The following is a 7,899-nucleotide window of genomic DNA, read 5'->3' on the forward strand; positions in this document are numbered from 1 at the left end:
AACAACTGCTCCTGCTGCACAGAGTCCTCCAGGTGTGGCCTCCACATCTGCCAGCCAAGGTGAGATGGACTTTTTCTCCTTTGAGGTGGAGCCAGAGGATGACACCTACTCTGCAGAAAAGGAAGTCATGGACTACCTGAGCTCAGCATATGACCTTCACATTCTGCATCAGCTTTCAAACAGAAAGAATATTTTCTTGAAGTATAACACTCCAACCCCATCAAGTGCTCCTGTGGAGCGGCTTTTCAGTCTTGGAGGTTTGCTGCTCACGCCTAGGAGAAATAGACTTTCTGATAAGACGTTTGAAAAACTTCTGTTAATGAGCTACAACCACTGGTTCAATGGCACCACTCCACTGTTTCACTTCTAGCCATTACAGAATAAAAATAAAACAAAGAAACAAATGCAGACAATAGAGGTTACATTTGGTGTTATAAGCTGTTGCTCTTTTGTAGAACCACACTTTGCTGCTCTAATGCTGTAAATAACAGGTTCAGTGTTTATAAAATGTTTGGTGTTCTCTTGGTAAGGTTTAATAATAGCTAGATTAAAAAACAGTGTAAACAATGTTCATTATAAATGGCAAATTTTGCATTTACAATGTAAGCTGTTTAATATATCAGGATCAATTTTTTGAGACAAGTCAAAAGGGACAGTCTTTGTTCATATATATTTTTGAAAAACATATATGAACAAAGACTTCAGTTTTAAGTTAAAGTTCTTAATTTGAACTTAAAATTTCAGAAGTTGTTAATTTTATTGATGAAAATTTGCTTCAAATAAAGTGAGTATTGGCTAAACTGGTTATGGTCTTTATGGTGAGGTGGTGGGGGCGTTGCCGGCAGCTGTAAAGGTAATGTAGCACTTTTAACCCCAAAGTTAGGAAGAAACCACATTCTCTAGGTTCAGAAAGTTGGACTCTGAGTGGAAGTTGAACAATGATCATTTATTGCATTCAACAAGTATTATTTCTTTTAATACAAAGAATTAAAACAATACCAACAAAATAGAGCTCTTTGATAAACAAAAATATAATAGAAAAGTTAAAATAAAAGTGTCCTTTTCTTCGATGCCAGAAGAAAAGCTTTGTTCTGTGTGGTGTATGTGTTGTCTGTTCATTTACTCTTCTACTACCCGGGTAGGTTTTAGTTCGTATTGAGCGCGCTTATCTGTATCAGAGAAGTAGGAAGATGTCTGCAGTTCTTGTGAAGTTGATCCCGTTCTCCTTTCCTGTCGCCACTGAAACATGGAAGGCTCAGAATTCTTCCTGTAGATCAATTCCTGATCCAGCAGAAATATAAAACCAATCTACACACATGGTGCAGAAACTAATTTCTATTAGTACTATATTCATCACTACTCTTACTCTGATTCTCTGCATTTTCTTAACCAAATCATTGTAAATGATAGCGTACAAAACTTTAGTGTTACTTCAACACAATTATACATTAAGAACTTATATCCGTAACACAAATGGACTTCACAGTCTTTTAAAGCAGTATTTGTATCAATAACCAGCTTTTGAATCAATATTTATCTTTTTTAACTAGAACACTTTATGTCTTTTAACCTTTTTAACCATGAATACATTTTATCATTCACTCTTTTTAATCATTATGAGTATTTGAATAACCACAATGAAATAAATCACATTATGTACACAAAAACAGTACATAAGAACAATGTTCTTGCATCTTACCATCAAATTGTATCTCTCTCTGTGTCTAATGACACAGTAGCATTGTAGGCTACCTGTGCTAGCATAGCAAGCTACCCGCGATTAGCGTTAGCACTGTAAATAGCCATCTTTTCAGTTATTTTTCATAAAGCACAATGATACACAGTACCACGGTGGGTCAAACATTGGATAATAACTCCGACTGGTTTTATGAAACTGCCTCAGCAAATAACATCCTCACTCCTACAAGCTAATAAGCGAAGCCCAGCATCTTAACATGCTAGCACGTAGCCCAACTCTTAGCGGAGTTCAGAGGGCTTATATGTGGTCGAAGCAGCTCCTCTCTTCCTCTCAAGGCTCATAAGATTCTCTCTCCTAATAACGAAAGATTTATGAACACTCTACACGAAAATGTATTGTAAATTTATGAGTTTGACTTTATGTTCTTACTCAGTCTAATTAGCTCAACTGGTGTGTTGCTCTCGGCTCGGTCTATCAGTGTGAGTGTTTATGCTCACTGGCGGTGACCTGATACAAAGCGCCACCATGTGGTAAGAGGTAATAACTGCAGTTTTTTTTCTCTTTTTCTATTAAATTACATACATGGGTCTGGTAACCATGTGGGTTACAGTAAATAATAAAGTAACTTGTAATCTAACTCAGTTACTTTTATATTTAAGTAATCAGTCTTGTAACTTAGTTACTTTTCAAAGGAATAATCAGTAATCAGGTTACTTTTCCTAAGTAACTGTTTCTAACACATTCCAAAAGGAAGAAAAGTGCTAAGCCTTCACACACGGGTTAAATCCTAACCCACAGCTTAACTCCTAACCCTGATCTGCGTGATCAAGTCTGCGTGATGCTGGTGAGAAGGAGGACTGCCATTCCCAGGTTGGGGCGCTGTGTCTGTGACATCCAGAGGAGCAGCTGAAGCCACAACATTCGCTTCATTTCTGCTCTCTGGAAAACCTTTCAACCACATTTAACAGCTTAAAAGTCAGTTTTTATTTTTAGTTAGCTTCACCGCACACAGTCACAGTAAGCTCATGGAAAAAGCCTCAGTCAGCAGAAAAGTAAATTCAGTAATTAAATGTTACTAAGGACATGTGTAGGTTTAGCCACAAAAGACTATTTCTAATATTAATTTCTTAACAGTTTTGGTCATAAAAGGGAAAAAATCAATACAAAGTAAATAATTCTGCTCAGACTCTTTAAATCAGTAAAATCATGTAGGGTAGCAGCCGTCCAGCTGCAGACCCACTGAATGGTTTTCTTTCCTCACCATCTCCAGTGTTAGAAGACCGGCCAAGTTGGTTTCTGCAGCGCAGCGCCAAACTGTGTTCTTGCACCAGTGGAGATTATTTCCTGTTGTCCTGCTCAGGATTTAGATATCAGTTGCTTTTATTGATGATCAGCATTCTCAATAAATCACCTGGATAACAATGACAGGTGAACAGCGACGTTCAGAGAGAAGCCATTTATTTCACTAATAACACACTTTACCGCTGATGAACACAGAGAAATACCTTTCCACTCCTTTCTGTGGAAAAAGGAGCAACTTCATATTCCTGAGCTCTGCACTTTGTTACATCATCTCCATTTTAAAAAGATTTTTCTAAGTTACCTTTGGACTTATTTTGATGATTAAAAGGCTCCAGGTGAACATTACTACATGAAAACAATGAGCAGGTTTCATGTTTTGAGGCAATTTCCTGACCCACATGCAGAATGACACAGAGAGCAGTTAAAGTGAAGAAGGTTTATTTCCAAAGATTCACTAAAGGAGTCAAATCCACCAAGGTGAGCTCAGCATTTCCAGAATGCGCTTCGGGTTGGTCTACAGAGGAGAGAGATGAGTTAAGAGTCCGTAAGGGGGCAGAAAATGACAGGAGGAGAGGACTGACTCTGCTGTAGTTGGTAAGAGCGGGGAGGGAGTTAGGATTCAGTGTTGGTGGAGAGGGAATGCTCCAGGGTCCCAGAGAACCACAGTCACTTCCGCTAAGGTTGCTTTCTTGGGGGTGAGCAACAGGCTGGAGAGCGGGCAGACAGGTAAAGGAGACTGAGGACACCACAAAGCTGCAACGGCAGCACACAAGTCTTCTTTGAGAGCAACCTGAAGGTAAGCAGCGATCATCACAAAGAGTCTGAAACACAGGAAGGAACAATCCTGAGACCAAGATCAGAAATGCAGAAATTCCCCCAGAAAAGCCACTAAGACTGGAGAAGTGTCTGGGAACACCATCATAGGTAATCATCCGGCGAAGAGTGATGATCCTGCAGCTCCTTTTAAGCCCCAGTCAGCCTGATCAGGAGATTTGCTCCAGGTGTGCAGGATCCAGAGCTGACGGGACTCTCCAGCAGAGATCTTCTCTGAAACAGGAACTCTCACTCACACAAGGAACCAAACACAGCAGAATCCTAACAGCACGTGTGCCTTTACAGTAAAGCTGCCTACTGATAGAGTGCAAGGTGATGAAACATCCTACTGCCCTCCACACACACCTTCAAAATCAATCCGGCGCCACTGATATTAGGAGGATTGTGAAAATCTGCAGTGACTTTTTTAGGCCAGCTGTGCAGCTGTAGAGTTTCCTTTTGTACATGTGAAGCCGAGGCTTGGTCCTAGTTAAAGTCTGGGCTTTGGCCCGCCACAGCGGAGAAGCCTCAGCCTTTTCAGTCGCTCTTCTCCAGCTGTTTCATCATTTCTCTGCAGAGCGCCAGGTCTCTGTTGAGGGATTTAGCAACACGTTAAGGTGGAAGAACAATTTGACTCTCATGGAGGTGATGGAAAAAAGTCATTTACAACCAAAGATCTCAACAATATCAGAAATTATTCATTCTGTGTCTGGTATATAAAATATGTCTGTGAATTACTGTCAGTGTTGACTTATCCACTTGATTAGATGGATAATATCAGTAGTTTATTAAAAAAACTTGTACTGTAGTATTTTCAGGTACATCTGCAATACTTAGAGAAGTATATTTTAGTATATTTTATTTTACACAATTCTAATTATACATTTTCTCACAGGAATTATTTTTAAATGAAAGATGTTTCAGTAAAAAGACTGAATATTTCAAATATTGTGGTCATTAGATGGTAAACAATAAAATAGTCAGATATGATAAGATTGGTAATATCAGTAAATTAAATAATGAGGACTGTAGTATTTTCAGGTACATCTGAAATAATTAGAATATCATGAAAAAGTATAATAACACTCATTTTAGAAAATGAAACTCATATATTATATAGATTTATTCCACTTCAGTGCAAACGTTCCTTCCATCAGAACAGAGGACTTCAGACACTGAGCAACAGTCCAGCTGTTTCTCTCCTCAGTCCAGCTCAGACGTTTGTAGCCCATGTGGAGGATCCGTCTGTGTGTGGCGGCTCCTGATGCACCGACTCCAGCCTCAGTCCACTCCTTATGAAGCTCCCAGATTCTTGGATGGATTCTGCTTCAATCCTCTCAAGGCTGCGCTTCTCCCTGCTGCTGCTGCTGCACCTTTTCCTACCACACTTCTTCCTTCCACTCAACTTTCTAGGAATCCTTGGATCCAGAACTGTGTGAAGCAGCAGCTTCTTCAGCAATGACCTTTTGTGTCTTGCCCTCCTTGTGGGGGGTGTCAGTGAGCGTCTTCTGGACCTCTGTCCAGTCAGCAGTCTTCCCCATGATGGTGTCGCCTACTGACCCAGACTGAGAGCATTTAGAGGCTCAGGAAACCGCTGCAGGTGTTTGGAGTTAATTAGCTGATTAGGGTGGGACACCAGGAGTTTTCATTATTTAACGCTTTTACAGTATTCTAATTTTATGAAACTGAATTTTAGGTTTTCATTGTTTGTAAACCAGAATTTTAAAAATACAATAAATAAAGGCTTGAAATATTTCCCTCTGTGTAACAAATCTATGAGTTCCACTTTCTGGAACGAGTGACAGATAAAATAGAACTGTTTCACAATATTCAACATTTGTTAAATATACTTATAACTGACCCGATTAGAATTATATAATTATAATTATTTATAAATATTCAAGTTTTTTTAATTACATATTTTTAGTAAGAAATTTTCAAATTTCACATGTTTATATTATAATAATAAAAATATTCAGCTATGTGCACTAACTTGGGGAAACTGAAGTCATGTTACAATGATGGACATTTTAAAGTATTTTCACTCCAGACAATAACAGATAGAGGGTTATTTAATAAACATTAAATAACTTAAAAACCTGCGTAACGGCCCAACACTAAATCCACCTTTTTAAATCCTCCTGCTGTTTTTACCAGAGGTTAACGTTCTCTACAGAGCCCTGGTGGAGAATCCATTTCCCAGTTTGGTCACTACTACTCCTGACCAAGAACCTTAGCGGCTCTTTGGGACCAATGTGATGATGGGACAGCAGGCCCAGCAGGTCCAAAGGTTGGACATCATGATAGAAACTGCAGAGCAGATTTCTTAGAAAGGATTTCTATTAAAGCCTCATGCAAGGCTCATGCTGAATATTCTCTTAGATGTCGTCCAAGTTCTTTATTATCTCAGTAGAAAATGTGCTGACAAATCAGAAATTCATCAGTGATTGTTTCTGTTTCAGACTGATGGCACCATGATGGTGACAATGGATGCCAACTTTGGCCTTGTGAGAAAAAGGAGCTCTGGAAGAAGTGTGACAGAGGCCTTGATGGTAGCAGCATGTTTGTGAGGATGATGAAGATGGAGAAGAAGATCTCCTGTCACATCCTGATGGCTCCAAACCAACTGAAGGGAGAAAATATTGTCATATTTCTCCTGTCATTCCTGTGTCATCAGTCCTCATTGCCTCTAAATTATGTTTCTGATAGAGAACAAACTGATTTCTGCATTTGCAGATGTTAAGTGTTGGGATCCTGAGTTTCTGTGAGATAATCTGGATTTTGTTCCAGTTATAATAGCTTGACTGACGACCTCTGTTTTCTCCATTGATCAGGACTGTAGCAACTTCAAAGCTGCAAATTTACTTGGATCCAAAAGCAGCAAAGCAAACGTGACGTAACTGGTGTATGTGGAGCTGCTGCCGCAATGAAATACCATTAATGTTGTTGTTAAGTTGTGTTCTCATGTGAATATTATTTATAGTTATTTTATTATTGTCCTTCCCAGCCATTATGCGGCCATGCAATGTCTCCACTTGTGTGTGATATATTTGTATCATATCAAGCACTTTATTGTGACACATAAGGACGCTACAGGAAATGGACTTTTATTTTTGTACGAAACTTCCGTTGTTGTTAAGTGAACGTGGAACGCTGTACAATGGCTGCCGCTACCTTGTATTGAAAAGTTATTTTACATGAAGAAAAATAAATACACTTCAACTCAAAGGAAACCTCAGTAATGTTTGCCGCCATCTTTATTGATTCATGGATGAAGAAAATATCCTACTAATTGAAATGGAAAGAGAAGAACAAAGTCAAGAAAACCCAACAGGCTATGGGCCCAGAAGCGCCAAATCGATAGGAGGAAAATGGGAAAGGTTAGTTTTCGACGGAGACGAAAACAAATACGACCTGTGGGAAGTAAAATTCCTTGGACACTTAAGAATGCTAGGTTTGAAAGACACAATACTGTCCAAAGAAGATAACGTCGACAGAGAAAAGAATGAAGAATGCTACGCTGAACTGATTCAATTTCTTGACGACAAGAGTTTATCTCTCGTCATGCACGATGCCACAGATGACGGCAGAAAGGCTCTACAGATACTGCAAGATCATTATGCCAGCCAGGGTAAGCCCAGAATCATAGCCCTGTACACGGAATTAATGTCTTTAAAGAAAACTGACAACGAGAAGGTGACAGACTACATTATCAGAGCCGAGAAAGCTGTGACTTCTCTGAGGAACACAAAAGAAGTTATCAGTGATGGACTAATTATAGCAATGATTTTAAAAGGCTTGCCAGAATCATACAAACCGTTTCCCATTCATACAGCACAGAGTACTGGAGAAATCACATTCACACAGTTCAAAAGCAACCTAAGAAGCTACGAAGAAACAGAAAAGTTTGACAGTAAAACCAAAGCTGACGTGATGAAAGTGGACATCTCAACAGTCACCTGCTACGGGTGTGGAAACCGAGGTCACGTAGCTCGCGACTGCCGACAAAGGGGGGCGTCGAAGTGGTGCAGCTACCACAAAAGTTCAACACACAGTGACGAGACGTGCAAAAGAAGGGAGAAATT

General features: G+C 39.5%; 1 long non-coding RNA gene across 1 annotated transcript; it reads right to left on the reverse strand.

Moving 5' to 3' along the window:
- Positions 1–931: 931 nt before the first annotated feature.
- On the reverse strand, positions 932–2,238 carry LOC118562238. Its single transcript, XR_004930529.1, has 2 exons — positions 2,129–2,238; positions 932–2,053 (listed from the first exon to the last, which is right to left on the reverse strand). It is a non-coding gene; the product is annotated as an uncharacterized LOC118562238 (long non-coding RNA).
- Between the last annotated feature and the right edge of the window lie 5,661 nt (positions 2,239–7,899).

This window comes from Fundulus heteroclitus, unplaced genomic scaffold (assembly GCF_011125445.2).
Source record: "Fundulus heteroclitus isolate FHET01 unplaced genomic scaffold, MU-UCD_Fhet_4.1 scaffold_839, whole genome shotgun sequence".
Classification (NCBI taxonomy): Eukaryota; Metazoa; Chordata; class Actinopteri; order Cyprinodontiformes; family Fundulidae; genus Fundulus; species Fundulus heteroclitus.